The following is a 16,729-nucleotide window of genomic DNA, read 5'->3' on the forward strand; positions in this document are numbered from 1 at the left end:
GCGGGCTAAACCGATGATCTGAATCCTGCTGCTAATCAACAACCACTCGCCTATTGTTCTAAAAGCAATAATCGATTAATTGGTTCGTGTGTTCTAACCGGTTATCCGCCTATTACCGGGCTTTCATAAAATATATCAAGTTGCTAAAAGATGCAAATCCAATATCCCGGATTTGTATCGATATTTTTTTATTTTCTAGCCCTAATGCAGCTGGAATGCAAGGAGGTTAAGTAAGGGTGCGCACTGTCTAGCCTGGTTACTTTTGTTATCCTAATGCCCACACGCAGGATGTGAACAGATGTCTTGATGATTAGGTTAGCTGGTGCTGTGGCATAAGAGACGTGTCTGCTGGATGTCCATAGATGCCCCAGCGCACCAGTCCCTTAGACAGACAGCGGTGAAGATGCACTGGAGGCAATACTGCACAGTTCCGTGCCCTGAAGGACTGGGCTATTGATTAGGTTTCAGTGGCAAAGGGAAAATGTCATGAATGATCAACTTTTTGGAAATCTAATAAACGAACATACCCATGCATGTGTCACTGTAATTGTTTTTTGACCACTTTACTATCTTAGGATAGCATTGCTCTGCACTGTGGCTGTCCTGACTCTCATTCATGGTCAGTTTTGACAGGAGGGGGTGCAGCCCATGCACGACTAGTCCTTGGCTTCAATGTTAAGATATTCTGCCCTTGAGTTCCCTTGAGAGAAGTGGAAAAAAAATCTTCAGGAGCCCTACTGTTTCGGAGCCGGAGTGCTCATTCTCTGCCTGTGAATATAAATGGCGTAGTACAGGGACTCAAGTGAAATGTATGCATTAAAAAGCAACAATACATTTATTTTGCAGGTATGCTATTCTAAAGGGAAATCCAGTGTAGTGTGCAGGCTTAGTCATGTCATTGCCAGACATTTTTACAGGATTGTAGTAATATGCCAGGGTACTTTCCCAACAAGTTAAAGGGGCGAGATAAATACACTTTTTGTGTGTGCAGAAATTAAGTATATAAGATTCTACTTCCCTTCCTTTCAGATTCCGAGAACCTTTCCTTTAAAGCTTATTCTTTCAATAGTTTTTCCCCTTTTAGCTTCGTGAGACACAAAAACAGGAATTGTACTGAATGAGGAAATGATACTTGTAAAGTAATTGTCAAGTTCTTCACCCCAGGAGAAGGGACAGGCTTTCATTCGATCTGTACTCGTGGCCGCTTGTAGAGAGAGATCAAACCCAGTTCTTTGAATAAGCAAATACAAGTTTTGAAGCAGCTCATGTTTGTGATCTTCTGAGTTTAGTTTCCGAGGCGTGTTTTTATAAGATGTCTTATGAAATTATGCTTACGGTTGAATGAGTAGGAATTAATTGTACTTCTGGCAGAGGCTTACAGAACTAAAACATCAAGGCGAGAAATCTAATGTGCAGAATGCAAGACACAAATCCTGCAGGCTTTTGAACTGGGGCTTCACTCTAAAATTAGCAAATGACCTATATCGGCGTATGAAACTTCTCAGATTTGCCAATGATATGAAGATCGTGTGGGACAACTGATATTCTTGAGGCTGCTGTCTAAAATAATCTTAAACCAAGCATATCTAAAGATGAGATGACAGCAATGTGAAAGTACCTGCCAAATTAAATATAGGCTAATACCTGCGTACATATAATATCGGTTTTGCAGGTTGGCATCACAAATGTGGGTTTTAATAATGAAATGTATGACCCAGACCAGGATGGTACCAATGTGGAAATATGTTCTATTGTAAATCACAGATTCCTTAAAGTAAGTCGTGACAGGGGCTTAAGTGTATCTGCTATGCTGACAGATCTTTTCAGGCTTAGGAGATGATTGCTGTGTGTCAGACTTACTCGTGGTAAGTTGTCTGCAGCGGTTTATCTCCTTCTAGGCGGGAGTGGGTACCGAGCTGTGTGTAATTCTGCATGCTGTCTCCATGGTGCGATTTCCCATGGACAGAGCCTTGGATGAAGTTCAAGTGCCCTGTGTTGATCGGAGACTAAGCACAGTCTGTAGTGTAGACATCTGTTTTTTTTTTTTTTTTAAGGCTCTTGTTTTGTTTATAAAAAGGCAGGGATAGTACTGTGTGAAGACGGTGTGTCTCATGGGTCCGAGACTGTACTTTTAGTTCAGAGAAGCATAGTGGTGCTGAAGGGTTAGATAACAAATGAAGAAATCGTACAGTCTGGAGTTTTTGAAAATAATATTAACTACAGGGAGTCGGCTTGACTGTATTATTTAAAGTCCGCTTTATTCTTCAGATGTGTAAGAAGGTCTATTTTAGCCCAGATGGACAAGTACAGGGTTCTGGAAAAAAATTATATATACATTTTATTGCTGAATGATTTACTGAGCCTAAGCTAGGTGAAAGCACTGCGAGTTACACTGTTGAATTGCTCAGCTGAGAATTCATTGCATTGAGTATCATAATGGAAGTAAACTGACCACTTTAGTCATAGTTTGATACTTGGAGTAGACGTGTTAAGGTAGTAAATTTAATAATATATTTTTTTCCACTGTAACTAAGCTAGTTGGTAATGCGAAAGATGGCAGAGACCCATCTGGACCCTCCTTTCCAGGTCTGCGCATGTCTTGTGAATACCTGTACTGTACTTGCTGCGCCATAGTGACCCTTCAATCACCTGAATGTCTACAGTAAATTATAGAAACTAGTCTTTCTATGGCTCTTGGCATGTGGTTTCAAAACAATTGACGAAGTAGTGAGCTATGTCATATTTTTATACAACTCATATTTACCCAAATATCCCACTGCCAATAGGATCTGCTAGACCATTGATGGGTAATTAGCCACAACAGGGGAGGCACAAACTAATTGACTGAACTTCTGCCCGTATCTGGCTCATTACAATAACGGCAGCATTTTTATTAATTTGTTGATTTTGTTGTTTGAGTTAATGAGGCTGATTGATAGATGTATAGGCCTTTTCAAATTCCAATAACTGAGGGCTAGTAAGTCATTAAAGGTTCATATTGCTTTAATAAACTAATGGTTTGCTTGGTTTTAATATGACCTATTAAACTGGGCATTTCACTTAACCTGGTGTGTTGGGGTAGACAACCAAGTGAGACCTGTAGTGTGCATTGTTTAAACTGGAGAAATCGTGCGCAGTATGATATGTGGAGGTAGCAATGAAATCTAGTGAGTAATGGCATATATCTGAAGCATGCAGTCTATTGCTGCACCACATGTAGTGTAGATTAAGGTTGAAATAAATCCATTTGATACAGAGATAATGCAGGTTGTGTAACCAATGACACAGAGAAAAAAGGGAACCCCAAACAAACGCACATCCTCTGTTCGAGTGAAGACCCATTTCAGTGGCATCTCTAACAGTTGGTCAGCTTCTGTGGCTTAGTTTTATTTTTTAATTTTTACCCAAGTGGGATGATCATTGTTTTTCTTCCTGCATTTTAGTATATCACTTCCCTCCATGTGTTTTCTATTGTTTTTGGCCTGTGCCTTGGTCAGTTCAGTGTTACAAGTCCCTTGTGTCCTGCAGGGTGCTTCTGCTCATCTGATGTAACCTCCATCTGTCTTCCCTGCACATTTAAAGAGAGATGAGTCCTTACAAAAGGTTATCTGCTACATTAAGGTGCTTAACTAGGTTCCTTTTCGCAGCGTTGGACAGCACTCTGTCTTGCTGATCTTATTCAATTTTTTTTCTCTCCCAGGGCATAAATTTGGCAGGAAACAGAAGGCCTTGGTGTTTTCTCTAGGTATGAATGAGTCCTGCTGGGCTCGGCAGGTTACTACTGTAGGTTGTTCATCTGTTCTCTGATGCACGGAGCTTGAAGAGGCCTGCTTCACATTGCAGGGTGCTCTGTGTTGTAGTAGGATTTTTATTTAATTTCATAACCATGTTTTTAATACACAATAACTCCCCGTCTCTACAGCGTTGCCCAGCCCGGGATGTCTCATTACAGTGGGCTGCTACCTGTAGTCTAGTAATTGAGACATTTTCCTTAACAGTGGTGGCCTATGCACAATCTAGTGGTGTACAATTTAACAAAGACAAATGGAGATGTAATCAATTTCAGGACATTAGAGAAGCCTGAGATCTAAAAGAAAGAATGATAAGGTCAACATAAATGAAGTGGAAGAGGAAGTCAAACGTACTTAAACGTGTCATATAGGCTAAGCTCTTTAACGGAAATGCTGCGCAATGTATTTTTTTAACGGGTCTGCTGCTGGGGAGTAAACCTGCTGTGTCATAAGAAATAAGTGCGCACACTGGAGATAGTCAGAAGTTCCCTCTGACCATACGGGCTACTATTTGTGTCCACATTATTCATTTCTTCTAGAGTCTGCTGTTACAAGAAGATAAAAGAATGATTCCCAAATGTTGCAGTATCTGATTTTTCCGCTGTCTGTCAAGGGATATGAGGCCACATAGCTAGGCTGCAGTACAGACTGTCAATCTTCGCTATTAAAGCTACATACCTTTGAGTGTGGTGTTGTAAGCAGTGTGTACTCGGTAGTGTACGATCTGCATTCTGCAAGTATTCCAGCGACATCAGTCAACACAATAAATGCGGGGCTCAATTCACAGCACTGAACTTGAAGCGTATATATGAATCTTCTGCTGTTCTGCAGAGATAAAAAGCAGAAGAGCAAGGGGACCAAAATCAGAGGTCTTTTACTATTGGATAAGTGGGGAGTAGGGAAGGAATTGGATATTAGAGTAAGGTGTGCCTTGATGATAAGGTTTTGGAAGTGATTTAAGCAAGATTTAACTGTAGGTTAGATGTGCTTGTGGAAGCCATTTTTAATCTGGAATCCACCAAGAGCATCTTAGTTTTGCAAGTATTTAGGTTTGGAAAGATCCTGGACATCCATATTTGTTGTGTTTCTTGAGATTGTGCAGAGGAACAGAAGAAACGCAGGAGCTATCATGAATGTGTATGACATCAGCATCAAAGTAGGTATGGACCTGGGGAAGGTGTACAGTGCAGAAGTTAAACTTCCTGTGGGACAGCACCTGTAACAAGGCCCTGGGCTGGTCAACAGCAGGTTGATCCTAAACGAGAAGTAGGTCATCTCGGCCTGTGGTGTGGCAGATAAAGCCATTGTATTTAATGAGGTGGTCTAGGAGGATTGTATGGATGATGCGGGGTAAATCTGCATTCAGAAGAAAAGGACTGAGGAGGCGTCCTAGTCGGTGTTGATCAGCATGTCATTGAAAGTCTTCACTAGTGCAGTGAAGGGTGTGGTTGGGAAGCAGATTGGAGAGATTCAGGGAAGTTTTGTTCTGCATCTTGTCACCCGGTGCCTCTTGTTGTCTCTCTCGACTATTGAAGCTGAGCAATGATGTGTCCTCTTCCCTTTTCGTTCAAAAGTGAACTTGCACTTGTACAGCTGAGTGCTCTTGAGTGAATCTGCCTGGAGGGAAAGATTGGTTGTGTGAAGAATACATGGTTTAAGTTCATCTCCACACTGGTGAACTAAAGCAATTGATCAAGCGAAGAGGTACAATTCGATTTTTATGGTGGCAGCAATAAAGTGCATTGGTTTAGTGAGTTGCAATAAGGGGGGCCCCTTGTTTCCGAGAATTAGTAAATTAACTGGTACGTTTTGACTTCCATCTGTGATTTGGTTTACATACTTTTGAGGGTTTTAACAGATATCAATGACTGTACTAAAACATTCATTTTTACTCTAATATTTAAAATGGCTGTCTACATTTTCTACATATTAATATTCACAGAATGGTTAAAGGAAAAATAATACATTTGTTTACAACTCTTTTAATTTGGGATCGATTTCATCCTCAAGTAATATAAATGAATCAATATTAAAGACAAGAAATGAACATTGTTTTATAAATAAGTGTATTAAGGAATTTAACTTATAATTTTGCTACATTTCCTAATCCTGGGGAACAAACTGCTTTAAAAAAAGCTTAGTTGGTCTAAGTGCTGTATTAAATAATGAATAAGAAAATGGGAAAACTATACTTTCATTTATCTTACAGCTAGTAAAATCCGCAGTGACATTTTTATTTTTCTAGCCTGAGCGACCATGATTCCAGTTTCCGTTTGTGCTGCAGCCTAATCAGAATCCCTCTCAGCCCAACGACCACGGTCTCGCGCTTTCATTAACGATTTTCACTGTCTTCAGCTTTGCCAGCTTTAATGACACTACAGTTTCTTCATGTGCATGTTTCATTTTTGATATGCAATACAAAATATATATACACAGTCCTAGACATCGATTACTGAATGTGCTTCAGGGATGTCTTTGTAGATTGGCATTACATCTATTGTTGGTATTGCAGGAAACATGACTTTCTTAGCATCCATTTTGTGTGGACCTTAACTGCATTGTAAGCTGTAGTTTGTTGAAACGCACATTTTCAGTGTGCAGTGTACTCTTTCGCCTAAAATATTTAATTTCAAAGTTTTACACTTTTGTTTGCTGCAGTTCAGTTACCTTTATAGTCACAAGAATGTATGCAATCAATGAACTTTGTCCCTGAAGTAAACAATTCAGTGTATCAGAAGCAGGTTGGGTTCCTTGAAGGCACTGAACTTATTGACCACCTGAACATCACAAATTGAATTGCCTTTGCTTTGTAAGTTTGAGATCCATAAGCAAGTGTCCATTTAACTGGCAACAGAACTGAAATGATGTGCTACACGCAGGTGGAATAATTGACATTTATTTTTCAGCATTTGTAGGATAACTGTGTGTGTGTGTGTGTGTGTGTGTGTGTGTGTGTAATCTCTGCAATTGTCAGAATTCATTTGTAAAGATGTATTGTGTGAATCTGAGAGTGATTGTTTGAAATATTGGCTCACAGAGCTGAAACTCAATTAGCTTTGTCTGAAGAAATGGAAATGATAGCCAAAGAAAATACGTTTCTAGAAACGAATCTATAAATAGTATTACAACCGAGTTTTTAGTAATTTTATTATTGGATTCATATATTGTTTGTGTGTTTACAAGTGTAAAGTCGGGCATGTCTGTTGGTGTGGATCTGAATTGTGCGGAGAGCTCTAGTATACATAAGACGTTACAATGGGAGAATGCATTTTTTAAAGTGAGTAACACCAGTTCTGCCTTGTGTCGTGACTGCCTGCTATCTCCTACGCAGCGAGTTGCAGCACCTTGCCCACCCTGATCTCTACTTTGCTGACTCGGAAGCAAAAGGCAGATAAGTCATTAGCTTTCTGACTCCTCATTAGGTTTCAGGAATCCAGGGCTTCTGTGAGCTCTGCACCCCAGTGTCTGAAATCGAGTGAAATGTATAAATCCTTTTATCCCTAACGATAATACTTAACCGTGACCCAAAAGTCCAAAAAAACAAATCCTATATAGATTTGTTTCATATCCTAATCTCTATACAGATTGCTGCTCACGTCAAAGGTTGTGTTTGTGCGTTTTGTCCTCTTGTGTGTTGGGGGTGGGGGGCAGAATGTAGGCTATGGAATAATTTGACACAGGCTGTCTTTTCGTGTACAGTCTCTTCAGCCGGTTTGAACAGTTTTGAAGTTCTCTCACTGCGTACAGCTGATGCCCCTTTAGGAGCAAAATAAATGTATTCTGTAGGATGTTTTAAAACCGGTATTGTCCTAGTAACAAAAATATTAAAAATGTATGAACTGTCATTACAAATAGCCTTTTTGGTGTTTTGATATTTTGGTAAAACCCTGAATCCTATTCCCTTTTTATAGAGGTTTACTCTTTGTCCTGTGCCTCAGCTTGTGAAGAATGTTTCGAGTTTCATTGATCACTTTAATTATTTACTCTGACCGATTTTTAAGGTATTCTATGCCAAGATTGGATGGAATACAAACATTTAGTTACTTTTGATTTCCAATAAAACAATATACCAGCGGCTGCACCAGTCTTGCCACTTGGACTGCTCAGTGTGCAGTTGTTTTTGTTCTTGCATCCCACACAGGAACATGACGAGTATCCTCCAAATCCACAACTTTGGCAGAGTACGTTTCCTTTTAATCTGATGGTGTAGTCTAGTTAATGAGTAAAGGAAGGTGAACTTCAGCCCTGCACAAACACAGGCAAGTGTTGTGTCTTAGCGGTGTGCAGAGCAAAGGCTGGTGTGACATTCCTGGGGCTCTCCATCTTCAATCTGTGATGCCCGGGAGACATCCCTCTGTGTTGTGGTTTAGTGCGTTGCGCCTCTCAGGTTGCCAGATTAGTGCCTTACTCTAATCGCACTGGGAATACCTTTCTGACCCTTTTCAACACTTGCAGGACTTGTTCCCTGCTCAATGTGTGAGAGAATGCAAACTGTCATAGTCAGTCAGGACCGCTGATGCTCCAGCAATCGGGGGAAACTTCACAAATGGGCTGGAGAAAAGCACACTATAATGTGATTTATTCCTCTCCTGATGTGCCAAGCAATACTGTCTGACACGTCTGCAAAAAACCGAAAAAGGTAATCGGTGCCAAAACTGTCTGGAGAGAAGGTGACTTTCGCTTTTTGTTCTCTCAAGTCAAATAAGACGAGGTTTTTAATCATCGGTGTCGTTTTTTGTCTTTAGTCGCAGCCTTTTATTTTTACATTCTTTTTAAGCCGATGCCTTGGAGTGCCTAATTTTAAATCGTAAAGTAAGAGCAAATTATTTCACTCGTTATTTAAAATGATCTTGCTTAACGACCATGTATCTACAAATCATTGCACAATCCTATGTCTGAAAATGTGCTTCGTACCTCCTGTCAAGTAACGTACCTGTCATGGACGCTTGTTCTAGATGCACTTCAGTACATTGCCAGTACTCTGTCAATCTTTAAAACTGTGATTAATTGTCCAGTAGAAGGAGCCTATATGTTGTAGCCTAGGCCTGTTGTAACAAACTATAACTGCTTGCTGAAGTTGTGATTTGTGGTTGTTTTTAGTTAGTGGTTCTTCTGTGCATTTTGAGTCAACCCACTTGTTTGATCACTGCTGCCATGACATGTGACACTCGTCGGCTTCAACATAGAGTTTGTAACATTTTCATTTTCCTGTTCTATCTACGGTTTCCTCTTTTCAACAGCTGTTATAGGAACAGATGGAAATTAGCATGGACAATTATAAGGTAGGTTAGGGACCAGAAGAATTGCGCTTGTGCTTGAATACTAACTACTAAATCGGAGTTTCTATGGGCACTCCAATCTAACTTCAATTAAAGCAAGACGGTGGAAAATGAAGTTGCTCTCCAAACCTGCAGTAAACCTTTTTATCATAATCAATCATTTAATCATGCTTAATTATGGACTTGTCAAACATGTGGGCTGACTTCTTCAGGAATAAGACGCTTACCCATTTAAAAGTCTGACAGCCACCCATGAATGGAACGTGACCCGTATTTGCTTCGTGAGAAGACTGTTACTGCTTCTGGAAAGTGGTTTATAATGCAGTGAATGATAACCATTCATCTGAAGTACAATACACACTGTTTATGATTTGAATTTGAACCATTTAACCAAGGGAATAATTTAACCCACTGTCATTTTTTTTTTATTTGGGCTGTAGTAAGGTTTTTATTCAAAAGACAAGTGACTTTTATGTTTTTACTCCATCAAGAAAAGTAAAAACCTTATCAGGGACCTTTTTATGAATGATTAAATCTTCATTTGGGCAACTGTATTGTCTATTTCCAACTTGACTGCAAAGATGTTATACACATTACTTATATTTAAAGTGTAGCTTAGGGATTCGGGAATACATTTGCATGACACTTGAAAATGATTGAATCTTTTGTCACTTCCTTTTTGTAAGGCTCAAATTCTTTTGTGAAAATCTTCTATTTAACTTGCTTTGCCCCTTGTTTCCAAAGTCGCACACTCTTTGGTTTTCAGGCTCCGGCGTCTGTATTTTTCAGTAGAAGCTGAAAAGCATGAAAGAATGGATCTGTCATCCGAGTGGCTAGGGAGTGGAGCAGAGCTTGGGAGCTTTTGCAGGTGATTAGGAGAGGTGAGGTACGCCTCATGAAGACAAAAACCAAACCCCCACAGAATGCTCACTTGGCAGCACAAACCTGTTTGAAAAGTTGAGCTTGCTCTCTGTGGCATAGTATTTGTGGTATATCTGCTAATGGGGCCTTTGGTCTTCTGTAAGGAAAATGGAGAGGGGCAGTTCCTCTGATCAGCCCATTTCGGTCTCTCTCACACTTGTGGGAAGCACAGTGAGAAACTACAGGGCAACAAACTATGGGCACCAGTTCAAAATTAGGAAATTGTTGTTGGGGGGGGGGAGTGTGTATTTTAAACGTATTTAGAAAACCTTAAAACCAAATGTATTTGTATTCTAGTGTAGGAGGGTGTATGAGATAAAGGCTGCATTCTAAAGTTTAAGTGTCAGATGCCCACTGTGTGCGTTAGATCTTTTTTCAATTAAGTTCACATGTGCCCTCTGTTTGACCGCTTCAAAGGAACTAATCGAGCTTGCTCCCGTTGCAGTGTTTGTAAACAAAGCGCTGCCTTGACAATATCTAACGATGAAAGACGAACAGCGAGATCTGTAAATGGCGTGTTCAGGATTTAATGCAATAACCTCACAATGCTTTCTTAAAATAGCTGTCCATTTTACCCTTGCTGTCTCGTAGAGGTGTCTGGTCTTTCACTGATATTTTTCTCATTCAAGAAGAAAAACAACTTGCAAGGTCACCCAGCACCACAAACACTGACAATTACTTTGAAATGGGCCTTTTTCAAAGTGCCTGAGATGTTTCCTTATCAGAAACCACACTGACATGTCCATTCTAATGCTCCCACAGTGGAGTATCTGCATGGCTTTGATTACACGAGTCCCGAGTGCCGCGCGGCTGACGGGAATGTTAAGTCTGAGGTGTGAAGCCGTGAATTATTTTCTTGATCAGAATGAGTGTTGGAAGCTCTCTTGTTTTCCTCTGTAATGAATTGACAGCTACATCTTACGAGAGAGGAGTTGCTCAGGAGACAAGCTGACGGAAACCTCTCGCATGTTAACTTGGCTCGGGGATTGAAACTGTAATTTTCGAATCGTTGTGGACTGCTGGGTGTTTTTGAGGGGTTTAAGGTACTTTCCTACATATTATGCAAAGGAGAATCTATTATAAGGACAAGCAAAATGGCTCCTCTTTGAATCGATATATAATGAGGACAATGTCCACTTATGCTTTGAAATTAAAATCGACCAGCAATGTGTAAAAGGCCTGCTGTTGGAATTACAGTGGAAAGATATTGATTAGGAGACTCGGCCCTTGTGTCAATAGTGTCTGATTCCAACAATGCTTACAAAATCTAAAAGAGGGTGTGTTCTGACCGCATGTATGACAGCCATACCTGAGCAGCAAACCAAACATTGCCATCATGGGAAAGAAGTGCTGATTTATAAGACGTAACGCTTGTTTCTGCAGAATGTGTGTGAAATAAAAAGTAAAGCGTATCTTCTCCCCCTCCCCCCTCTGCAACTTGGTGCGCATTCTGTTCAAATTAATGTATAGTCTTGTGAAAGTCATGGGGGTCACAGAATCGATCTTTCTGCCGTTGTGGTTTTCGGAATAGCAACCGTACATTGCAAAGGTTACAAACCATAGCAGGCTGTTCAGACTGTCTGGCTAGATTGTCTGCAGAGGATAAAAACTTGATTTGATTTTGCTATATGAGTTTGGGGTTTGGAATGAGAGTTTTATACAGGTTTGAGAATTTAATACTGATATTCAACTCCTTTACATAGAGAAAGTCGTGATGTCAGGGATATTTTGTTGATGTTTCTGATGGGGCCATAGTTGCCCATGAATGAAAGCAGGAAATAACATGGGTACTACAGCATTGTCCTTTGACTGTCTTTGTCTTTGGGTTACTTGGCCTCATTAGAGCTTTACTAGTGCTCTCTGCATTGCGGGACACCAGACAATTGCCAGAACACATTATCCCAAGCTGTTGAGAATCCCCCAGGGAGACGAGCAGTGTGTATTCACTGACGCTGCACGGTAAGCGGTCATTTGACAGAGATGGCAGCAAGTTAAGTCTTGACGAGTAAACGCTGACAGTTTCTAGTTGGATTTGAAAATCGATGCATATTTAAAATACCTTTTGATTTAAACAAAGTAAAGTAGCTGTTATGGTTTAGTTGTCAGCACTGATTTTTGTCCTCTGATGAGAATTGTTACACTGTTCCCATATGCCTAAAAAAACGGTGCTGTGCAGTAGATTTAAAAAGCCTCCGTTTTAACTTGTTTTAGTCTTGGACAATTGATTGTCCCATAAACCACTGTCTTGCATCAGCAAATAAGCTGTTTTCACAAGATCTCCCTGGGTTATTTTCTTTCTGCCTCAAGATACCACTTGCTGAGAAGCGTTTTACTTTCTCTTTTCAATTTCTGCCAATCACAATTCCACAAATAATGCGTCTGTGGTGGCTAGGGAAGGACTGGTACATTTAAAACCCTCAATTTAACAAGACCAAAGGAAAGGTTTGTGAAAACTAGGTTTTATTTTCTAGACAAATGGTTTGGAAAACAGGATAATTGATTTCCATAAAATCGGTTGTGTTTTTATCTACTTGTTTTTAATTATTGGCACTAAAATATGAACATGTAGAACAGAACGTGGTTAATGGGTTTGGTCAATTCTTTTCATTTCCGAATGGATTAACAATACAAAAATGATGTGATCTTATAATGGGATTCTTATTGGTCTTTTATTATGTCATGTTTTATCTTCCTATAAAGCATCTAACATTTAAAAATATCTAATAAGCTATTTCTTTATTAATACTTTAATACTTAGAGGTACATTTTAAACGTGTTCTCGGTGGCTGGCACTGCAAAGTTAGTCTTAATTTGTAATATTGCTGTTGTAGCCCTTGTTTTAAATGTGTAAAACAGTTGTGTTCAGCGCACAAACGGTTAGCTGCCTCGGCAACTGGCAGTTTAGGGGCCTTACAAATAAATGTTCCAGAGCACACCTAGCCCAAAAGAGTAAGACGCAGAAACTAGAGCTAAAAATACTTCGGTTTATTTTTTTTCTAAAAGAAAAACATTAATATGTATATAAAAATAACTAAATAAAGTTGCAGATAATTTTGAAGCAACCGAGGAACTAGGTGATCGATCCTGGGTGCTGTGAAACTATTTTCTGGTTGTTTTTTTTCCCTCTTGTGGAAAACTCGTCAGAGCTTCGCTGCATGTGTGCCACCGCTACAACTTTAATTGAACAACGGCAGCCATTGCGACGCTGCTCCACAGCTCTCTCTCTATATATATATATATATATATCGGACACAGTTCATGTGGTAGGACATACAAACTGATAGAGAACTGAATGAGACCATTGTGGTGTAATTTTATTTTACTTTTTTTTTTTTTATTGTCATGGGAATTGACGACTGAAAAGGAAAGCAATAACAAAGCCAAGTAAAAAAACTAATCTGGAAATGTAATAACACTTTTTATTCAGGAGTTACAATTGCACTATGCCACAACTTGCACAACCAGTCTCCTATCGAACCTAAGATACCCTGAATATATTGGGGGTTACACTGTTCTTGTTGGTGGGTTTTTTGAATGATAGCCCTCGCAGTACAGAGTTTTGGTTCAGCATTGTTCCAAGTTGTCCAATGAGGTTTGAATTATGACGGAAATGAGTGCACTAGGTTAGGTTTAAAATGTAAATTTTGCTGTGAGACATGTCTCTCTTCCAAACAACTGGAGAAGCTCAAAATATCCCATCTGGCTAATTACTTTCTTAGAACCCCTACCCGATATCAGACTGCAGCCTTATGTATCCTGATCACACTTGGGAGTGGACTGCCTGTGGTGCCCAAGGTGTGCTCACGGCAGTCAATTATTTGTGTTACAGCTGATGGGTAATGATAGGTGGTGTAATGTGCCTGTTCGGAGTGACGCATGTCTGCTCGTGGACTGCTTCTCGATGAATTGGAGGTATGGTTTAGGAGGTAAAGTTCAGTGAGGCTGATTTATACTAATTACAGCAGTGCTGAAGTCTGGGTGTAAACGGCGGCATACAAACCCCTGAATTAACACGGGCATCGCAGAGTCCTCGACACGGCAGTAAACTACATCCTTCCCTGCACAGGCATGACAGAGCTGCTGCTGCTGTCCTAATTATTCACTGGGAATCGCATGCCTGTGGAACGTGATTTCACAGACATTCCATGTAACAGATTTGGCAAGGAGGCATGTGCTTCAGATATCCGAGATACCTTGGATGCAGAAACCACAGTACTTTCCGGGTTACATATTGACAGACAGCTACAACCATAAAGTGGACTTCCAGCTACTGCAACAGACCTCCTCTGATTTGGTTGGTGAAAATCCTTAAAAACCTGTTGATGTTCTGTGCAGGACAGTAGTTGTATATGTATTGTTTTTACTATTCACACACCATGAAGACCCGTTGCCCAGACAACTCCATGAAAGCCCAATTGCCATATAGGTATTGTTTTGACGCCGGTGGGGTTCGAGATCAGATTAGATTAAAAAAACTTTATTGTGCATTAAATTTACATAAAATTGATTTTTGCCTTCGGCAATCTGCAACACAACACAGGACAACAATAAAAAAACGCCTAAAATACATAAAAAAACATTTCCAATAGCAACGGTGCTCATGGGCTGAAGGGGGGAGGCTTTTTTTAATATCATTGTTCAAAATAGCCACCGCAGAGGGCACGCATGATTTTTTGTACCCATTCTTCCGGGCTAATGGGACCTTGAGTCTCCTGCCAGATGGTAACAACTGAAATGATGAATGAAGGGGGTGAGTAGGGTCTTGTGATAGTCTCTTGAGGTTGGAGGCTTTAATCACTACCCCACACAGGATTCCCATTGCTCTCTGTACTTTGAGGTTGCACACTTCATTCTGAAAATCTTCCATTTGCTATTGAAAACCGCAAGAGCATTCCTTCATTTTGCCCATACAATTAGTCAAACACTACGTCACTGCATTACTGACTTTTTTTGTTGTTGTAGCAGAGTCTAGTGCTGATTTTCATTCTAATCTTAACCGAACACCACATTCAAGTTTTTATCAGTATGTATTCTTTCTTTCAGAATCGACCTTTCCAGGCACTTCTCCAAAAATGTGTATTGTTCTGCAGGGCTTAATGAAATGGCAGACCCTACAGCAAGAACATTGGTCTCTGAACAACAAGTAAACAGTTACTTAGCAACTAGGATGAAGATATTGTGGTGCATTTGACCATACTGCGATGCCCTCCTTTTCCTCAGATGTAATGTGAATATTTTTGAAAAGCCAACAATTCAATGGGCCATATCCATAAAGCAATTTATGCCATGTTAAGTGTAACACATTTTGTATATGGCCAGGAAACAACTTCCTAATGTTGCTTGAAATGGGGACTTTAAAGTTGGCATCTTGAAAGTTTTAAGTCATGTGGCACTAGTGTGTTTTCGTGTTCGAGGTAAGGAAGTGCCTTTATGAACTTATTTATTTGGTAAATGTTTTTGAATATGCCCCAGGTTCTGCTGGGTTTTCAGCCTCAAGGAGCCCTTTCATCAGAAATAATTTCCTGATGGAGGCTTTTCCGTGGCTTCTGGGATGTGAAACTGATTTGCAAATGTATAAACGAAGGCATGAATTCAAAGGTCTCTTCATTGGACAATAAGATCAGTGTTATTTATGGTTCCTTCATACTATTAGTACATTAGAAATCCCCTATTTTTAGTTCTGCTCCTGCCAAACTGATCCTTGTGTCCATGTGAATAAATCCTCATGGAATACCATGTTGTCCTTTGGAGTGAAGCAGTTTCGTTTTCGTGTTTTGTTTTTTGTTTACTTAATGTCTTGGTCTATTGCTACAGAATAATGACTGCCCCCTCCTCACAAAGAGGCTAAACATTTTAGATGAATTAAATAACTCAATAATTGAATTGCATAATAAACCTTATTAGTGCATTAGCATCAATGGTATTACATGCCCTTTCTGACCCTTATTAAAGAAACATTGTGAAAGCTCTGCGATACACACTTCAAGTGCGAACTTCACCACGCTATTAATCAAGACACGCAGGGCTGCAGTCTGTTTCCAGCACACGGCAGCCCTGTGTTTTTAAATTAGCTGGCAGAACACGAGTTTAGTTTGCAAGTGAAAATGTCTCGTTTTGTTCTCGATTTGACTACTTTCACAAGGCCTTGCACCCGTACTTTTGCAGTAAAGTACTACACCACATACTGCAGTGGAAGCAGTGTGTAAATGTGCTGCTCACGACGCTCAAGATATATATATCTATATTTTTATTTATTTTATGCTATTCAATAAGTGTGGATTCATTCTCTCACTAAATTGTAAAATGTCTCTTGTAGAATTATAGGACTACATTGAATGTTTCTGTTCATTTCAGAATTTTTTTTCTAATGTCAAATCAATTTCAACTTAATTTCAGAACTGTAGAAAGTACGTAGCCACAACAGTACAACAACAAATCGCAAAACCTTCATATTCCTATGCTAGCGTGTGATTTTTCCATCGGTGTTTTTGCCGTTCCCTCATTTTGGCCTGTTCCCCGGTGTCTGTAGGCCCCAGGCAGTGTTAAAGTGTTAAGCAGCTAAGGTTGTAATTCCAGTGTTGGAAAGTTTGCCTTCTGTCCAGTTGCATTTTCAGTCAGAGCTTGGAGCAGCCAAGAGATAACAATTTGTTTTTCTCTCGAGGCTCCCTGTTCGTCACGTGATAGTTACTGGCAGTGGCTCAGATACCACTGACTGGAAGTGAAGGCATGCCCAACTGT

General features: G+C 40.0%; 1 protein-coding gene across 3 annotated transcripts in view; it reads left to right on the forward strand.

Moving 5' to 3' along the window:
* Positions 1 to 16,729, forward strand: part of kiaa0930 — a 32,285-nt gene that overhangs the window by 725 nt on the left and 14,831 nt on the right. Inside the window, exon 1 of one of the 3 annotated variants that reach the window (XM_066724461.1) lies at positions 8,237 to 8,430. The exons of the other annotated variants lie outside the window; for them this stretch is intronic. The gene's annotated coding sequence lies outside the window, so the exon portion shown is untranslated. Of the gene's footprint in view, positions 1 to 8,236; positions 8,431 to 16,729 lie in introns of those variants that run through there. 3 annotated transcript variants of the gene reach the window in all.

Source organism: Amia ocellicauda, chromosome 15, assembly GCF_036373705.1.
Source record: "Amia ocellicauda isolate fAmiCal2 chromosome 15, fAmiCal2.hap1, whole genome shotgun sequence".
In the NCBI taxonomy this organism is placed as follows: Eukaryota; Metazoa; Chordata; class Actinopteri; order Amiiformes; family Amiidae; genus Amia; species Amia ocellicauda.